This window comes from Leptodactylus fuscus, chromosome 5 (genome assembly GCF_031893055.1).
Source record: "Leptodactylus fuscus isolate aLepFus1 chromosome 5, aLepFus1.hap2, whole genome shotgun sequence".
Classification (NCBI taxonomy): domain Eukaryota; kingdom Metazoa; phylum Chordata; class Amphibia; order Anura; family Leptodactylidae; genus Leptodactylus; species Leptodactylus fuscus.
In genome coordinates this window covers 218,622,956-218,642,131 of record NC_134269.1, presented here as the reverse complement: position 1 = coordinate 218,642,131, position 19,176 = coordinate 218,622,956, and positions in this window count along the sequence as shown.

Sequence of the window (19,176 nt, the reverse complement as noted above, 5' to 3'; positions counted from 1 at the left end):
ACTCTATAAGCCACCATGACACACGAGTAGCCACCATATTGGGCCTCCTTACTGGTGTTTTTCCAAGGATAGGCAACCTTTGCTACTCCAGCTGTTGCAAAACTACAACTCCCAGCATGCACACTTGCTTGGAACGCTCATGGAAGTGAATGGAGCATGTTGGGAGTTGTAGTTTCACAGCAGCTGGAGAGCCCTGACAGGGGACAGCACAGTTCCCCAAAAAGCCACCGGTATGACAACTAGTAACTCCTTCGTCCCGGGACTCACTGGTGCAATAAACCACTGGCAACCAGTAGACTTAGCCACTGGATAGCGGCGCTTCTTACAAATCCCCGTACCGCTCCGGCCATTGCAGGCGAAATTGAATGTATTTATTTTAGAAACTCCGGCTAAAATTAATTCTGCCACAAAAACTTTAATTAGCATAAAATTTTGCAAAAAATCACACATGCACACATTAGCAAAGAGGCGAAACAATAAGTCGCTCGAGTCATGAAAAATTTAATATGTACGGGGGAGGAGGGGGAGGGGAACTCTGCACTTTGCAAGACCAAGAAGCTTTGTGCAACCATTAAAAGCAACACAAGTGACCAGAGGAGAAGTCACTTATCTTGGTGACACAGGTCCCCAATAAAAGCCGCGGCTCTCCGAGACATTCTCCCTCCATTGTTCTATCTCGTACAATGCTGACTAATAATATTCATGACATTTTTCCGAACATGCTCCGCTGACTCTTCAAGCTTCGCCTTCTTAGAAAGTGCAGAAGCCTTTCGGGCATATCGCATACACCTTCCCCATACAGAAGCGCCGCCCGCCCTCGCTGAGCCCTGTCGCGGCAATGCAGAAAGGTCTTTGTGTTAAGCATTTCCTTTCGGAATAAAACACGGGGACATCAGTGTCAGTCGTATGGGCGCAAATGGTATTAGGGAGCGGGGGAGGGGATGACAGGAGAGTAGTACATTAGGTCAGGGGAGCATATCAAGCCGAGGACAGTCCCGGAAATATTAGCAAGTCTTCTTTCCATCCGAAACTTTTTTCCTTTGGAAACATTACGGCCATGTTCCGCCGCGTCGAGCACAAAAGCAGCTCTAGTCATTTAATGTAAGCACCCCATAAGCGCTACGTGTTTCGCAAAAAAACATCTCTCATCACCTACAGTGAAGCATCGCAACAACTGGCGTGGCGTCCGACTAATGAGAATTTCTAATGGCTTTTGGAGTTTTTGCAAATTTTTTAACGGTCTTTGGAAGAAGGAACTTCACCGAAAACATATGGCAGATTATTATAAGCTCTGAAAATGATATTTTTTTCCGAGGAATATCTTTGTTTTTTTTTTCCTTTCCGCGGCAATTTATACTACTCGAAAATGGATCCCGAGAGTCAGCCTCACTGCGAAAATAAAAGAAAATGGATCATAAAAAATGGAAAGTTCTAAATGTATTTACTTAGGTAAAAGCCATGGTTAAAGAAAAGCGCGTTGATTGTTGTTGTTTTCATTAGCTCAAACGTTAAGGAGGCGCCGGGCGTCCAAAATCTATAGAAAGGGCTCCTGATGCTCCCTGCGGGTTGTGTGGTTTACTAAACCCACTTCTGACCCCATTAGGAGGAGGTAGAAGAGGGTCAGCCCTTATCTGAGGCCGAAGTGATGACCAGCGACTGACCGGACCCATCGTAGCCATTGAGTTTACTGGGCACCAAGTAATGCTTCATTGTTCCTGCAGAGGCGCCGCAGGGGCAGTGGTGATCCTAGCCTCTCTGCTGCCTGAGACAGACGATCAAAAGATGCCCCCGCCCTCCCCCGTATTTAGTCGGGGGGTGTTCATCTGGAGGGGGTGGGGTTACAATAAATACAATGCAGTAATATTTTGTGCAGTAAGGGATCGTTCACACGGGGCAAGAGGGGGCGGATGATGGCGCTGAATCCATGTCATAATCCGCCCCCTAACAATAGAGGTCTATGGAGACCGCCAGCTTATTTTTTTTAAAAGAAACGAGCTGCCCTTTCTTCAGGCGGAGTCCGCGGCTGGTTCAGCCCCGGCGTCCACGGCAGCACCCTCCGGACTAGGCCCATTCATTTGAGCCTACTCCGTAAGGGTAAGCCGTGACTGTCAGAAGCCGTAACAGTCGCGTCACTCTGAGTACCAATCCGCTCCCCATGTGAATGGGGCCTAATACTTACAGTAGACGTCTTCCCACATTTCCCATCTCTTCCCTTTGGACCGCCATGACCACTTCTTTCAGCTGTGACTTGACTTGCAACACAGACATCATTGACTCTCCACACACCCAACCCTATATATATATATATATATATATATATATATATATATATATATATGTCCCACAGTGGCCCCTGCCGCCTCTATTATGCCCTACAGTGGCACAATAGACTTTGGGGCCTAATAGAGGTTGCAGGGGCCGCTGTGGGACATAATAGAGGTTGCAGGGGCCGCTGTGGGACATAATAGAGGTTACAGGGCCCACAGTGGACCCTTCAAGCTCTATTAGGCCCCACAGTTGCCCTTTCAACTTATTATGCCCCACAGTTGCCCACCCATAAACTATTTATTATACTCAGGGTCTTCAACAGTCATTAAACCTTCAGAATTTCGATTGTTAGATTTTTCCATTTCTGCTTTTTCCTCTTCTTTATTGCTCACAGATTTGTATGTTTTTGTTCAGATCTGAGCCTATAAACTGCACAATATGAAAATCAGCGTGTTACTTAATTATAATAGGCAGACTACTTGGTGTATGATAATTAATATGTCTCCTTTTTATTAGGAACTTCAGATGCTGTTTTATGAGGAGTTTTAATAGGAGTTGAAACAGAAGCTTTGCTTGGACCATTAGTCTAGTCATCGGGGAGATAGGCGATGGAGCTGAAAACTCAGATTTCATTTCATTTAAGCTAGTTGTGCTAATAAGCTTTGAATGGTCTTCAGAAGACAATATATATATATGTACTATATATGTGCGTGTATATGTACACACATGTGCCAGAGCTGAAGATGACATTTACAAGCACATTCTTTGCACCATAATTAGTCGTTGAGGTAAGTTCATCTCCAATATTACTGTATACCATTAAATAAGTAGTATAAAGAATTCTAAGAACCTTTCAAAGAAATATGTGCTGTTCTCTATGTATCCGGCTGAATTACTGCTAACATAGAAGTCTATGGAGAGAAGGGGGGGGGGGGAGCAGGCTGCTGAAAAAGACTCCCACAAGCTGCTAAGCTCTGCTACAACAAACAAGATAACACATTACAGGCTACTGTCTATGGTGGGATAATGCTCTAGTAATGCACAGACGGAGGCAATAAATCACTTACTAGGAGGCAACACCATACTCCTGCTCCATAGTCCAGACAACACCATACTCCTGCTCCATAGTCCAGACAACACCATACTCCTGCTCCATAGTCCAGACAACACCATACTCCTGGTCCATAGTCCAGACAACACCATACCCCTGCTCCATAGTCCATGTAACACCACACTCCTGCTCCATAGTCCAGACAACACCATACTCCTGGTCCATAGTCCAGACAACACCATACTCCTGCTCCATAGTCCATGTAACACCATACTCCTGCTCCATAGTCCATGTAACACCATACTCCTGCTCCATAGTCCAGACAACACCACACTCCTGCTCCATAGTCCAGGCAACACCATACTCCTGCTCCATAGTCCAGGCAACACCATACTCCTGATCCATAGTCCAGGCAACACCATACTCCTGATCCATACTCCAGACAAAACCATACTCCTGCTCCATAGTCCAGACAACACCATACTCCTGCTCCATAGTCCAGACAACACCACACTCCTGCTCCATAGTCCAGGCAACACCATACTCCTGCTCCATAGTCCAGGCAACACCATACTCCTGCTCCATAGTCCAGACAACACCATATTCCTGCTCCATAGTCCAGGCAACACCATACTCCTGCTCCATAGTCCAGGCAACACCATACTCCTGCTCCATAGTCCAGGCAACACCATACTCCTGATCCATAGTCCAGGCAACACCATACTCCTGATCCATACTCCAGACAAAACCATACTCCTGCTCCATAGTCCAGACAACACCATACTCCTGCTCCATAGTCCAGACAACACCACACTCCTGCTCCATAGTCCAGGCAACACCATACTCCTGCTCCATAGTCCAGACAACACCATACTCCTGCTCCATAGTCCAGACAACACCATATTCCTGCTCCATAGTCCAGGCAACACCATACTCCTGCTCCATAATCCAGACAACACCATACTCCTGCTCCATAATCCAGACAAAACCATACTCCTGCTCCATACTCCAGACAACACCATACTCCTGCTTCATAGTCCAGACAACACCAGACTCCTGCTCCATAGTCCAGACAAAACCATACTCCTGCTCCATAGTCCAGACAACACCATACTCCTGCTCCATAGTCCAGACAACACCATACTCCTGCTCCATAATCCAGACAAAACCATACTCCTGCTCCATACTCCAGACAACACCATACTCCTGCTTCATAGTCCAGACAACACCATACTCCTGATCCATACTCCAGACAAAACCATACTCCTGCTCCATACTCCAGACAACACCATACTCCTGCTCCATAGTCCAGATAACACCATACTCCTGCTCCATAGTCCAGGCAACACCACACTCCTGCTCCATAGTCCAGACAACACCATACTCCTGGTCCATAGTCCAGACAACACCATACTCCTGCTCCATAGTCCAGACAACACCATACTCCTGCTCCATAGTCCAGGCAACACCATACTCCTGCTCCATAGTCCAGGCAACACCATACTCCTGCTCCATAGTCCAGACAACACCATACTCCTGCTCCATACTCCAGACAACACCATACTCCTGCTCCATAGTCCAGACAACACCATACTCCTGCTCCATAGTCCAGACAACACCATACTCCTGGTCCATAGTCCAGACAACACCATACTCCTGCTCCATAGTCCAGACAACACCATACTCCTGCTCCATAGTCCAGGCAACACTATACTCCTGCTCCATACCCCAGGCAACACCATACTCCTGCTCCATACCCCAGGCAACACCATACTCCTGCACCATAGTCCAGACAACACCATACTCCTGCTCCATACTCCAGACAACACCATACTCCTGCTCCATACTCCAGACAACACCATACATCTGCTCCATAGTCCAGGCAACACCATACTCCTGCTCCATAGTCCAGGCAACACCATACTCCTGCTCCATAATCCAGACAACACCATACTCCTGCTCCATAATCCAGACAACACCATACTCCTGCTCCATACTCCAGGCAACACCCTACTCCTGCTCCATACTCCAGACAACACCATACTCCTGCTCCATAGTCCATGCAACACCATACTCCTGCTCCATAGTCCAGGCAACACCATACTCCTGCTCCATAGTCCAGACAACACCATACCCCTGCTCCATAGTCCATGTAACACTATACTCCTGCTCCATACCCCAGGCAACACCATACTCCTGCTCCATAGTCCAGACAACACCATACTCCTGCTCCATAGTCCATGTAACACCATACTCCTGCTCCATAGTCCAGACAACACTATACTCCTGCTCCATACTCCAGACAACACCATACTCCTGTTCCATAGTCCAGACAACACCATACTCCTGCTCCATAGTCCATGTAACACCATACTCCTGCTCCATAGTCCAGACAACACCATACTCCTGCTCCATACTCCAGACAACACCATACTCCTGCTCCATACTCCAGACAACACCATACTCCTGCTCCATACTCCAGACAACACCATACTCCTGCTCCATAGTCCAGACAACACTATACTCCTGCTCCATACTCCAGACAACACCATACTCCTGTTCCATAGTCCAGACAACACCATACTCCTGCTCCATACTCCAGACAACACCATACTCCTGCTCCATACTCCAGACAACACCATACATCTGCTCCATAGTCCAGGCAACACCATACTCCTGCTCCATAGTCCAGGCAACACCATACTCCTGCTCCATAATCCAGACAACACCATACTCCTGCTCCATAATCCAGACAACACCATACTCCTGCTCCATACTCCAGGCAACACCCTACTCCTGCTCCATAGTCCAGACAACACCATACTCCTGCTCCATAGTCCAGACAACACCATACTCCTGCTCCATACTCCAGACAACACCATACTCCTGCTCCATAGTCCAGGCAACACCATACTCCTGCTCCATAGTCCAGGCAACACCATACTCCTGCTCCATAGTCCAGACAACACCATACTCCTGCTCCATAGTCCAGACAACACCATACCCCTGCTCCATAGTCCATGTAACACCATACTCCTGCTCCATAGTCCAGACAACACCATACTCCTGCTTCATAGTCCATGTAACACCATACTCCTGCTCCATAGTCCAGACAACACTATACTCCTGCTCCATATTCCAGACAACACCATACTCCTGCTCCATAGTCCAGGCAACACCATACTCCTGCTCCATACTCCAGACAACACCATACTCCTGCTCCATACTCCAGACAACACCATACATCTGCTCCATAGTCCAGGCAACACCATACTCCTGCTCCATAGTCCAGGCAACACCATACTCCTGCTCCATAATCCAGACAACACCATACTCCTGCTCCATAATCCAGACAACACCATACTCCTGCTCCATACTCCAGGCAACACCCTACTCCTGCTCCATACTCCAGACAACACCATACTCCTGCTCCATAGTCCATGCAACACCATACTCCTGCTCCATAGTCCAGGCAACACCATACTCCTGCTCCATAGTCCAGACAACACCATACCCCTGCTCCATAGTCCATGTAACACTATACTCCTGCTCCATACCCCAGGCAACACCATACTCCTGCTCCATAGTCCAGACAACACCATACTCCTGCTCCATAGTCCATGTAACACCATACTCCTGCTCCATAGTCCAGACAACACTATACTCCTGCTCCATACTCCAGACAACACCATACTCCTGTTCCATAGTCCAGACAACACCATACTCCTGCTCCATACTCCAGACAACACCATACTCCTGCTCCATACTCCAGACAACACCATACATCTGCTCCATAGTCCAGGCAACACCATACTCCTGCTCCATAGTCCAGGCAACACCATACTCCTGCTCCATAATCCAGACAACACCATACTCCTGCTCCATAATCCAGACAACACCATACTCCTGCTCCATACTCCAGGCAACACCCTACTCCTGCTCCATACTCCAGACAACACCATACTCCTGCTCCATAGTCCAGACAACACCATACTCCTGCTCCATAGTCCAGGCAACACCATACTCCTGCTCCATAGTCCAGGCAACACCATACTCCTGCTCCATAGTCCAGGCAACACCATACTCCTGCTCCATAGTCCAGACAACACCATACTCCTGCTCCATAGTCCAGGCAACACCATACTCCTGCTTCATAGTCCATGTAACACCATACTCCTGCTCCATAGTCCAGACAACACTATACTCCTGCTCCATATTCCAGACAACACCATGCTCCTGCTCCATAGTCTAGACAACACCATACTCCTGCTCCATAGTCCAGACAACACCATACTCCTGCTCCATAGTCCAGGCAACACCATATTCCTGCTCCATAGTCCAGGCAACACCATACCCCTGCTCCATAGTCCATGTAACACCATACTCCTGCTCCATAGTCCAGACAACACTATACTCCTGCTCCATATTCCAGACAACACCATACTCCTGCTCCATACTCCAGACAACACCATACTCCTGTTCCATACTCCAGGCAACACCCTACTCCTGCTCCATACTCCAGACAACACCATACTCCTGCTCCATACTCCAGACAACACCATACTCCTGCTCCATACTCCAGACAACACCATACTCCTGCTCCATAGTCCAGACAACACTATACTCCTGCTCCATACTCCAGACAACACCATACTCCTGTTCCATAGTCCATGTAACACCATACTCCTGCTCCATAGTCCAGACAACACTATACTCCTGCTCCATATTCCAGACAACACCATACTCCTGCTCCATACTCCAGACAACACCATACTCCTGCTCCATACTCCAGGCAACACCCTACTCCTGCTCCATACTCCAGACAACACCATACTCCTGCTCCATAGTCCAGACAACACCATACTCCTGCTCCATAGTCCAGGCAACACCATACTCCTGCTCCATAGTCCAGGCAACACCATACTCCTGCTCCATAGTCCAGGCAACACCATACTCCTGCTCCATAGTCCAGACAACACCATACTCCTGCTCCATAGTCCAGGCAACACCATACTCCTGCTTCATAGTCCATGTAACACTATACTCCTGCTCCATATTCCAGACAACACCATGCTCCTGCTCCATAGTCTAGACAACACCATACTCCTGCTCCATAGTCCAGACAACACCATACTCCTGCTCCATAGTCCAGGCAACACCATATTCCTGCTCCATAGTCCAGGCAACACCATACCCCTGCTCCATAGTCCATGTAACACCATACTCCTGCTCCATAGTCCAGACAACACTATACTCCTGCTCCATATTCCAGACAACACCATACTCCTGCTTCATAGTCCTGACAACACCATACTCCTGCTCCATACTCCAGACAACACCATATTCCTGCTCTTTCCATAGACTTCTCTGTGTGAAGCTGTATATGGATCCAGTGCTGTTAGAGATAGGTGCTTTAGTGAAGGGGAAGGGAAGGAGGAAAGCAGCCTGATGTGGAGAAAGAAGCATTTTTCTTTCATAAAATATTTTACCAAATTTCTTATATTGACCTGTACAGTATATGGGGCCTAGGAGAGAGTAATACTTGTAAATACAATACAGATATAGGATAGGGCAGTATAGTATATGTAGTACAGGGATGGAGCACTACAGTATATGGAGCCTAGGAGAGATTACACAGTACATACAGTATATAGCATTGGGTAGATACATGGAGTTCTGTATTACAGAGTATTGTTACTTTCTTGCCTTCTTGATCCACTGATTTGCATATCATACTTATTACCAGGGTACTAACAGGGGTTTACAAAACAGGTCAATTCTGACAACTTCATGGGAAGTCAAATGTGCCATTACGATGGTCATGAAGATCCAATGTCATATATTATAAGTTGAGGTTCATGTAAACTCTGGTGCGGATCTACCGTATTCCATGAATTATGGCGCAGTTTGGCAAACAAAGTGCATTGAGCGTCTATTTTGGCTTGGCTACATCTGGGCGTTTTTTATCTTCAGTATCTGACATGAAGAACATCTGGATTCATTGGCTTCTAGAACCCCTTGGGTAATACAATGGCGTCAGTATCTATTCACTTTTTGTGGTAAGATATCCCATCTAAGGGAAACGAGCTACAAATCATACAAAAAAAAAATATCCGAATTTGGAGCAAAGAGTTTGCAGACAATGACGTCTCCTCCAGGTTCGTAAAACATTGGTAACAATTAGAATCTCTAAACTTCAGCACATTCGGAGCCCCCAAAGCGTCCTTAATATAGTATCAAAGCCAAGAGAAGTATTGCATTTGTCATTGTAGTTTTTCCATCACACGAATATAAACACAGCTGGTGGTTGAGCAGGAGCGGACGGACAACCTGCTGTGAGCACAGGCTCTTGTCTGCCGATAGCTATGGCAAAATCAGTTTTGTCGTACTGCAGCTCTGCTTAATGCAAGTCAGACCAAATTATTTTCAGAACTTGAGCGTTGAATGTTTGTTCAAAAAAAAAAAAAAAAAAAAAAAATCAATAATGTCCGCCTTTTCTCCTAACCAATATAACAGCAATGATACATAATTTAAGACAGTGATGACCCTAATGTTTACGATGGAAATTGTTTCCAAGGCAGCGGCTCCCGGTAAAGGTTCAGACTGGGGTAAATTGTTTAGACTCTGGCAGGCGGCAATGCTGCAGAATGACAATTTAGGAATGTTCAAGGGGTTCATCCCGCGAAAAACATGCATGCAGTTGGTTGGCAAATGTAGGATTGCTGGGACCCCAATAATCACGTAAAGGGGCCCTTGTTATCCCTTACTGAACAAGTGTATCATGGTGAGTACGTTGTGGACCCGCTGCTGTACAAAACTGGTGCGATTTTGAGCCACCTCTAAGAATACTGTCATTGTGTTCCCCTTTCAGTGTGAGGAGACCACCAGGACGCTATTACCAGAGATGGTCCTAGTATTGGTAGGTCATGGCCCAGTGAGCCAGGAAAAGTCAATGTGAAACACCAGGGATCAAGGTACAAGCAGGAGGTCAGGGTAGGCAGCAAGGTTTGGAGGTCAGGTACAAGGCCAAGGTTGGGAACAGGTAAAAGGCAGGATAGGAACAGAGACAAGAGTCAGATCGGAGATCAGGTGAAGTACAAAGTTAAGGGGATATTGTCACTCCTTAGGGAGAGACCACCATATAGGTGTGTGGAGACTTGTTAAGCCTTTAGCACTCCACTTTACAAGGAACTATGGGAAGAATATGCAAATCTGCCTTCCATGATGTAATTAGGAAGACAGTTGCTGCCTCAGTATTGCAAACCAATAGAGGGCGCTCACTGGAATGTGCAAGCCTGTCTTATGACAGGATTCCAGTGAAATAACCCAATAATGGCTGCTCCTTTTAGCATCATGCCCGACCTTCCAAGAGGCCTTTGTTTTGCAATGACGCTGGGATTATTACCAGGTATAGTCTCTCAATCGAGGATAGCTGTTTCAATCTACTTGGATCTCTTCAGCCCGATGTAGAGAGGACTATAACCTGGTATAGGTGAGAGGCTTAGACAGGGTTAAGGGGATATTGTCACTCCTTAGGGAGAGGCCACCATATAGGTGTGTGGAGACTTATTAAGCCTTTAACACTCCACTTTGCAAGGAACTATGGGAAGAATATGCAAATCTGCCTTCCATGATGTAATTAGGAAGACCTCTTGGAACAAAAGCCTCTTGGAAGGTCGGGCATGATGCTAAAGGGAGCAGCCATTATTGGGTTATTTCACTGGAATCCTGTCATAAGACAGGCTTGCACATTCCAGTGAGTGCCCTCTATTGGTTTGCAATACTGAGGCAGCAAACTGTCTTCCTAATCACATCATGGAAGGCAGATTTGCATATTCTTCCCACAGGTGAAGTACAGGAACACAGGTCTAGGGATAGGTCTGGTTAGCTAATAGAGATGGGTGAACCTTTCAGGATTCTTTTTGTTTTGGGTCCAGGTCCAAGATTAGTTTAGGATCAAACAAGTTTGGTATGAAGCACATGTTAAATTGGATTAAAGCCTAGTGTACAACACTGTCTATTAAAAACCCTGAAGACCCCAGAGAATAATAGGACTGGACTTCAGCGGAGAAATGGGCAAGCCGAATATGTTATAACCGTATATTATAATTATAGAGACACATTTACAATGTTACCAGTCATTGATCATGTATCGTTCAGGAAGTGACTTGTAACATCATGGAAGGCAGAATATAACCTCCAATAGCCGGCATGAGGTCACACCGCCCACCCATACACACAAGGTGCACTGGAGCCCAGAGTGCTCTGGTCATTGGGAGTGGGTGGAACAATAAGCCCATTATATTCTGCTACTTGGTAGTCAGGAAAGCCGATGTGCGGCATAAATACAGCGTTCATATTCTATGTGCCAAGACTCCACCAGCTGTTATGGAGATATAAAGAAAGATGGGAGAACTGTGTCCTGATGTTCATGGCGTATGATAAGAAATGGTTACCTATAGATGGAGCGCACTATATCAGGGTCGTATCTAGAGTTCATGGGACCCCAAAGCAAAAGGAGATGAGTCTCCACCATCTAATGGCAGAAAACAGAGGCCATGATTAAAGGTAGATCCTAGATCAGAATGCCCATATAGTAGTATCATAGCAGAAAGCTACAAGCATTATTTTCCTAAAAAACTACCCAGCTCTTGTTTTTACCTTGCTATGGCTGTCAGGCATGAATGCATCTATAGGATTTTAGAGACTACAGTAGCTGGGCCTGCCTGCTGGACTATTTACCATAGAAGTGAATGGATAGGGTTATGCCTGCTGGGCTCCTCCATTTCTCCATTCACATTGGCTGCAAGGCTGGAGACCCTTGTTCTCATAATGAGTTTAGGTGTCAGAGGTGGGACTAACCTGTGGATATACCATACATGACTGAGGAGTGAGTACCCCTTTAAGAGAATGTGTCAACACTTACTGTCTCTGGGGTTCTTCATGCATCAAATCTAGTGTTTCGGCACTGGTTCTGACCCTGGGATAGGTGATTGGAACCAACACCTGATCCCTGAGTTTCTCTGTTTCCCTCCTCTTCTGTGTTCATAGATATTCACCTGTTCCAAGAGAACTAGTAAAGTAGATCATTATAATAGTAAAACCAGCCCCCGATACTACAAGTAACTGCCTGGGAACATGGGAGAGGAGGCAGAGCAAATGGGGGTCAGGTACTGGTGCTGTTATGTGACCTAGGGTCGGAACCAGCACGGAACCCCAAAGTTTGAAGCATACAGAAACCTGAAGGAAGGACATGCCCTGATGAACTTTTTTAAGACTCATAAGAGTAAAGATCTGCATTTCACATTGCGGTGCTCTTTATCTAGGTCGTAACGAGTTAAATGGAAACACCAAATTCTCAAGGCGCTCCTACTTTGCCAAGAGTAATAACAGAGGAATTGCAGGATGCCAATGCTAAGTTGTTACTTTATGCAGCTCTGCAAGTCCTGTATTTCCATGTCTGGATAGATGACAGGTTCCCTTTAAGAAACGTAGCACCTCGAAGCAAAGCCCTGCACCAAACTACGTCCAATCTCATAAACTCCTTGTGTTTCTGATCTTCACAACTTACTCCGAGAAAAAAAAAAAAAAGTTCAAACCGAAAGACAAAAGCAAAAAAAAAAAAAAAACCCGAAACAAGAAGAAAACAAATCAATGACTGAGTAATTAAGAAACAGGCGAATAATTAATGGGTGTTTTCCTGGGGTGCTGCGCCTGCTTGCCATGATACCGGACGGCTCCATTATCTGCATTGCAGGTGTGTGCAGCGTCACAAGAGTTAACTCCCGGCGCTTAAATCAGTCAAACTGTCTTCGGCAAGGAGCATGCTCACAAAAGATAGCAGAGAAACCAAAGCCAAGCAGACACAGAGAGAAATCAAGAGAGAGGGCGGAACGCGGGGAATGAAAGCGCACGCACCGAAAGAAGCCCCTTCCTTGTTCTTTCAATAATTAATCCCGTTGGAATACAATTAATGAGCTTTTCTGCGGCAGACATCACTAAGGCAAACAGCCTAACTAACCATGCATTGTTTGAGAGCGGAATATAAATATTTTAGCTCTCCCAGCGGTAACCGGGCTCTCCAAATCCCGCTTTCTAATTTCTCTATGAAATTTAAAATACATGGAAGTAGCCACTCTACGGTGGGAACCTTCGCCGCCCGCCCGCCCTCGCTCGTCATCCCACGCACTTTGCGTTCCTGCTTTAGTAAATTCTCTTTATTAAATTTCGCTAGATAGCCAAAGAAAATGAAAAAAATAAAATAAAAAAAAATCCCTTTGTGACCGGAGGCCGTGACCCCTGTTCTGTGTCCGAGGGCTCTGCAAAGCGGTACGGAGGTGGAAGCTGCAGCTGTTGGGGAGGCAAGAGGTTAAATTAATCCCGAATTATAGACTCTGCGCAGTGCACACTCCGGATGTGTAATAAAGGGAGACACTCAGGCATGGAGAAGCTTCTGCTGGAATGAGAAAGATTAGAGTTAAAACTTCCATAGAAGCGAGCGACGCTACCGGTAATATTAGAGACCGCGTCACCGGTCATAGTACACGGAGTCTTGTAGTCGTGGCGTCAAATTTTAAGAACATTGCAACACAATGGCGTAAAGTACATATAGATGAATAAGGACAAACAGAAGACAAAGGATTAGGGATAAGCGTGTGATCGATGGGGGTTCAATGGCTGGGACCACCAGTCCATTCACTTCTATGGGATGGTGCCCCATAAGACCCATAAAGGTGATTGGAGCAGGGACCTCATGCTTATGATTGTTAGGGGTGGTAACTTATCCTGTGGATGGAGGATAAGCAATTTTTGTGGGACAACTCCTTTAGGGTGAAGCCCCACGTTGCGTATACGCAGCTTTTTTTGTTGCAGATTTTGTTGCAATTTTTTGAGCAAGAGTCAAGAATAACTTCAAGAAGAATGGGAGATATAGATAAGGTTCTTCTACTTCTACCTTCTGCTCAATCCACTCCTGGCTTTGGCTCCAAAAAAAGTTGCATTTCTGCAACGTGGTGCTTTAGCCTGAAAGTAGGGTCTTCACAACTTGGGACTGGAGGACTTGCTTTTTTTGCCCTTATCATTGAGTTCTTGAGTTACTTGGATGCTCTTGATTTCTTGTATTGTAGACCTATGGATAGAACATCCTACTACCTGTTAAAATTTGGGAATTAGTCAACTGGAACCATCTCTGTTGTGGACACCACTGTAGCTGCTTTGTGTGATCTTCCCCAGGGTCACTGCTGAGGCCCAATCCCAGGTTTTAGGGTGCGTGATGATACTTGGAGACCAAAAAAGGCCTGAGGAGATTGTCTAGGGACCAATGGACACCCAGGTGAGGTGAGGAAAGTTGTGTTGTGCTTGTTTTTGTTACTCTCCATCACCTCCCTTGGGGAGGTGAAAAATTCCAAAAGTCTATTGTTCCGGGAACCCAAAACTTCCCCGAACTTCCAGGACTCCTCCTCCAAAGAACAAAGTTTGCACCAAATATTGATAGGATCTACGTTTCTCTTTTGTTCATTGACTTCTATAGTTGATAGCGTTCTCACGTTGCAACATTGTTTCACAACTGCCCTAATCTTTTGCACCGTGCTCCATGATCATGTATAAGCATGGATTCTATGTAGCCGACATAACGCCATATCTTTATTCAACAATATCTTCATATTGTGAACAGTTTTCAAGAGACATCAGAACACGCCTAGATCAATCAATCATGTTACAGACGCCCAATGAGCTCCACCACAGGGGAAATCAAGTATTACACAGTCCTTATTAATACAGATGACTGCCGGTGCAGTGCATGGACCTGCTGGGTTCTCCGAGGCCAGAACTCTTTGTAACCATCGCTAATAGATGAGAGTGCTGAGCAAGAAAAATTCCATAAGATATTATGTGAAAGTCTTCTAACCCGATACCCTGTGTTGGGCATGGTCTTCTTGTCTTGTCTTGTCCTTGTTATCTCGATAAGCTGTCTGGTTTAGAAAATTGGCAGCAGGAAAATTGGGATATTCATCCTTTATTAGGTGCAATAGAGATATCACTCTCTCACGCCCGCACTCTCACTTTCTCAGGTTTGTGCATTAGGCTATGTTCACTTCTCCATTTCCAGTCCTTGGAAAGACCCAATGGACTATAATGGGGTTTACTAGTCTTCCATGATGGCTGAAAAATCGTAGCATGCAGCACTCTTTGGCTGAAGATTTTTCATGGAATTCGGTGATGGAAGTTCCTAATGGACTCTCTGAAGGGTAAATTTTGACTTCAATGGGAATCGTGATATTTTACACATGAGGACGTCTTTATGGGCCAACAGGACTAGAAGTAATGAAGATCTCTTCTTGAATCTGGATAGCTCTCCAGGTCATAGGATCTTTTAGCAGGATGTAGGGGCTTGTTCACCATGATGGCGGCCTGTGGTGTCACCAAGATGCCCATTAAATCCCTAAGTTATGGTAGTTGTAAGGTGAGATACTTTATGAGACAGATTTGTTTCTCCTACGACCTACAGATGATTGATCAGATGGAGATCTGAGGGCCAAGTTGACACCATGAACACTTTGCCCAATTGCCATTGCCCATAGGTGTGTTACTGTAAACCACCAACGCAGTACTGGCAGTGTTGTGCCGTGTAGTCATGGACTCCAGAGCCAAGACTTTTCTGGATATCCGATAACAAGATAGTAATATGCGAGATATGATATCCCTAGTCAGTAACTTTGACCTCTTCAAACTTACTCACATGGGCTACCGGGTATCTCTACTTTTCTTACAGGCAACACTCCCTAGACCTCCGACTTCTTGTAGCTGCTCCCCGGACCCACAAAACTAAATGGAAGTGCAGAAAAACTCTCTAGAAAGACACAAAGGTCAATATTTATACAGCATGACTTTGCCCTGGACGCTCAACCACTCTTACCCCATAACATACTAAAATACTCCTCACGTGGTACAACTAAGTACAACCAACTAAGTCATACCACATGTATCACTGAGCCTTGGGCAGCCATGACCCTTCGCACTAGCTCAATGCTTGTCTTTACTTGGGCTCCCATTATAAAGAGGTTCCGATCCAGTCGCCATCATAAATTGGTCTTTGCCATAGTTCCTCCGATCCTTACCTTTGTCCATTTTCCCTGTTTACGACATAAAACATCATATTCTACCACTGACAGCTCCTTTGTTGGCTAATAGTGCATACCCCACCCAGGGGTGAACCTAGCTTTTTCGCCGCCCCCCCTCCCCCGGGAGGAGGGGGTGGAGCGGAGGAGGCGGTGCGGACGGGTAGCGTTAGCAGGCAGAGAGCAGGCAGGGAGAGGACCTGCTCTCTGCTAAGCGTGAGGGGAGGTCGCTGGAGCAGCGCTGCGTCCACAGGGCCACCCCAATCCACCGCTCGCTTCCCGTGCCGGGCTGCCGAGACGGTGACGCTAAGCCAGTCCAGGACAGCTTGTCCTGGACTGGCTTAGGTCAGCAAAAATGCCGCTTCCCCGGTCGCTTCAGATCGCCTGATGAGAGGTGCGGCGCTGACCCCACCACCCCACTACTTATGTAAAGGGGACAAGGACTAAGTGTCCAATCGCTATGGCTGGATCTCCCAGTGATCAGGGAAATGGGGGTCCTTTTTGTGGCCCACCATTCACTTCTATGGGTCTGTAGGCACCAGCAGAGATCACACTCCCGTGCACAAGGAGGATTCCTCATTGGAGGACCCAGTGATCGCGTCCGCAACGATCGGCTTCTTATCCCCGGTCCTGTGGATAGGGAATAGGTGTCCATAACCGGACGACCCCTTACATGATCATCTTATATATTCCTCTATTTAGTAGGTGTCACTATGGTTCCCAGTAGCAAGAGGAGATTTTTTTCCTATGATGTTGTGGCATCCTAACACATGCCGGCGCACGCACGCACGCACACACGCAGAATTGTCAGTAGTCACACATACAGCTGTGCCTAGTGACGAGCTTTAACAAAAAAGTTGACTTGACAATACATATTCTCATTGTATCATCTGCATTGTGTAGTCTGCAGTCCTGCCCTGTACTCCCGCCGCCGCCGCCGCCGCCAATACTGTTTCCATGGCAACTGTAACATTGCAGCGCCGATGAATGAATGGTGGGTAACCCTTTCATCGCTGGATAAAGTAAAATCTACAATACGGCATTGTTATCGGAGAATCGCGGTCCGTGCATCCATCTGTTGCACATCTATGTTTGGGTTTTCTTGGAAAGCGAGGATGCAGATGCTTCAGAATGTTTTCTTATTCCTTTACAGGTCTTGGAATGAAAGGCATATGGTCTGTCATAGACTACAAAGGATCCATTGCCCACGCAGTGAACTTAGGAGGGAGACGATCAAGGAAGCGGCGGCATCGACCGATGCAACACGTCTTAGTAGAAATGGTCATAAGACTGACATATTCTTAATATGATCACGTTGGGATTTTATATCGTGTTGTATAAGACATGTCTTGGGTGTGCATGTGCGGACACACAAGGAACAAGACAGCCATTCACACTTTAGATGAGCGATGAGCCTTGTAACAAGCCGGAGTTCTCCAACGTTCCTGGGTTCAGCCAAACCCAAGATTTTTGGGGTTTGTTGCTTACCAATACTACTATACTATAACGTCCCGACAGACCGTTGAGTATAATAATTGCTGGCCCAGGATAGGTAGAGGGGTATAGTAAACACTCATCTTGCCTCGGCTTCCCTTGTCCCCTTACCTTGACCTCTTCTGTGATGTCTCGGGTCTGGTTGGACTCCTGAGGCCTGTGATTGGGCATCGGTGGTCAAGTGTGGCAATATCGTGTCATCATGACATCAGCATGCACCATGTGACCCCTGAAGAGCAGCGTCAGTTGTCTCCGAGGACCGGTGACATCACAGAAGAGAGGTGAAGGGAAACGCACTGGGAAACGCACACTCAACGCACGGGAGCCCAGGGATATTAGTGTTTATTACCTCTCCGAGACCTGAAGAACCAGAGTCTAATAAAGGCAACTTTGGTTCAAAAGGGAGGGAGAAGGGTTAACCCAACTGGGTGAAACATCTTTACTTATGTAGGTAGCCCACTTGAGCTTGATGGAGACCACAATATCAGTTGTATTATGTAGATATTGTATAGCCCTACTGTGTAGTCCCATAAACATGAATGGAGTGGTGGTCTATAGTATATACAATAATATGTGTAATCACTCAAGGTATATAGTCTGAAGGTATACAGTGGTGTGTATGATATGATCACATACTGTTATATAGTAAATGACTATACGGCCTTCAGGTCATTGTTGTACTACACAATACCAGCGCATGGCAATTTACGGCACACATCGCTTATGTGTCCATGACAATCGCACAATGACTTCTATTGGGAGTGCAAAGGATACAAATGGCTTCTAAGTAACAATGTTTGTGAAGTCCTTACCTATAGGAAGTGCAGAAGAGGTCACTGCCTCCTGCAAGAGCCAAACACTTCTCTACTGCTGTAGATACTCCAGCCTTCTGATTGGGTGCTCCGAACCTTGTGACCTTCTTTAAAGTGAACCTGTCACCCCTCCCTATATGTCTTATTTCTCCGTCTTTTCTTACAACTCTGCCTTGTTCCAATTCTCTTTTATTCTTCCGAGAAATTTGTTTTGGGAAAATATTTTTTATTGGTTTTCAAAGCAAAACAAATCCAAATCTCGGAGAGGAAAAGAATATATAGCCAAAGGAACCGAAGGAACTGATACAGTCTACAGTCCAATCAACTGATACAAAGTCAGAAGATACATTGTAGACGAAATAAATAGGACAGCTATTATGGGACGTCATGGAAAACTTTTAGAAGAGGGGTGGTCTCAACCCATGGGTAGGGT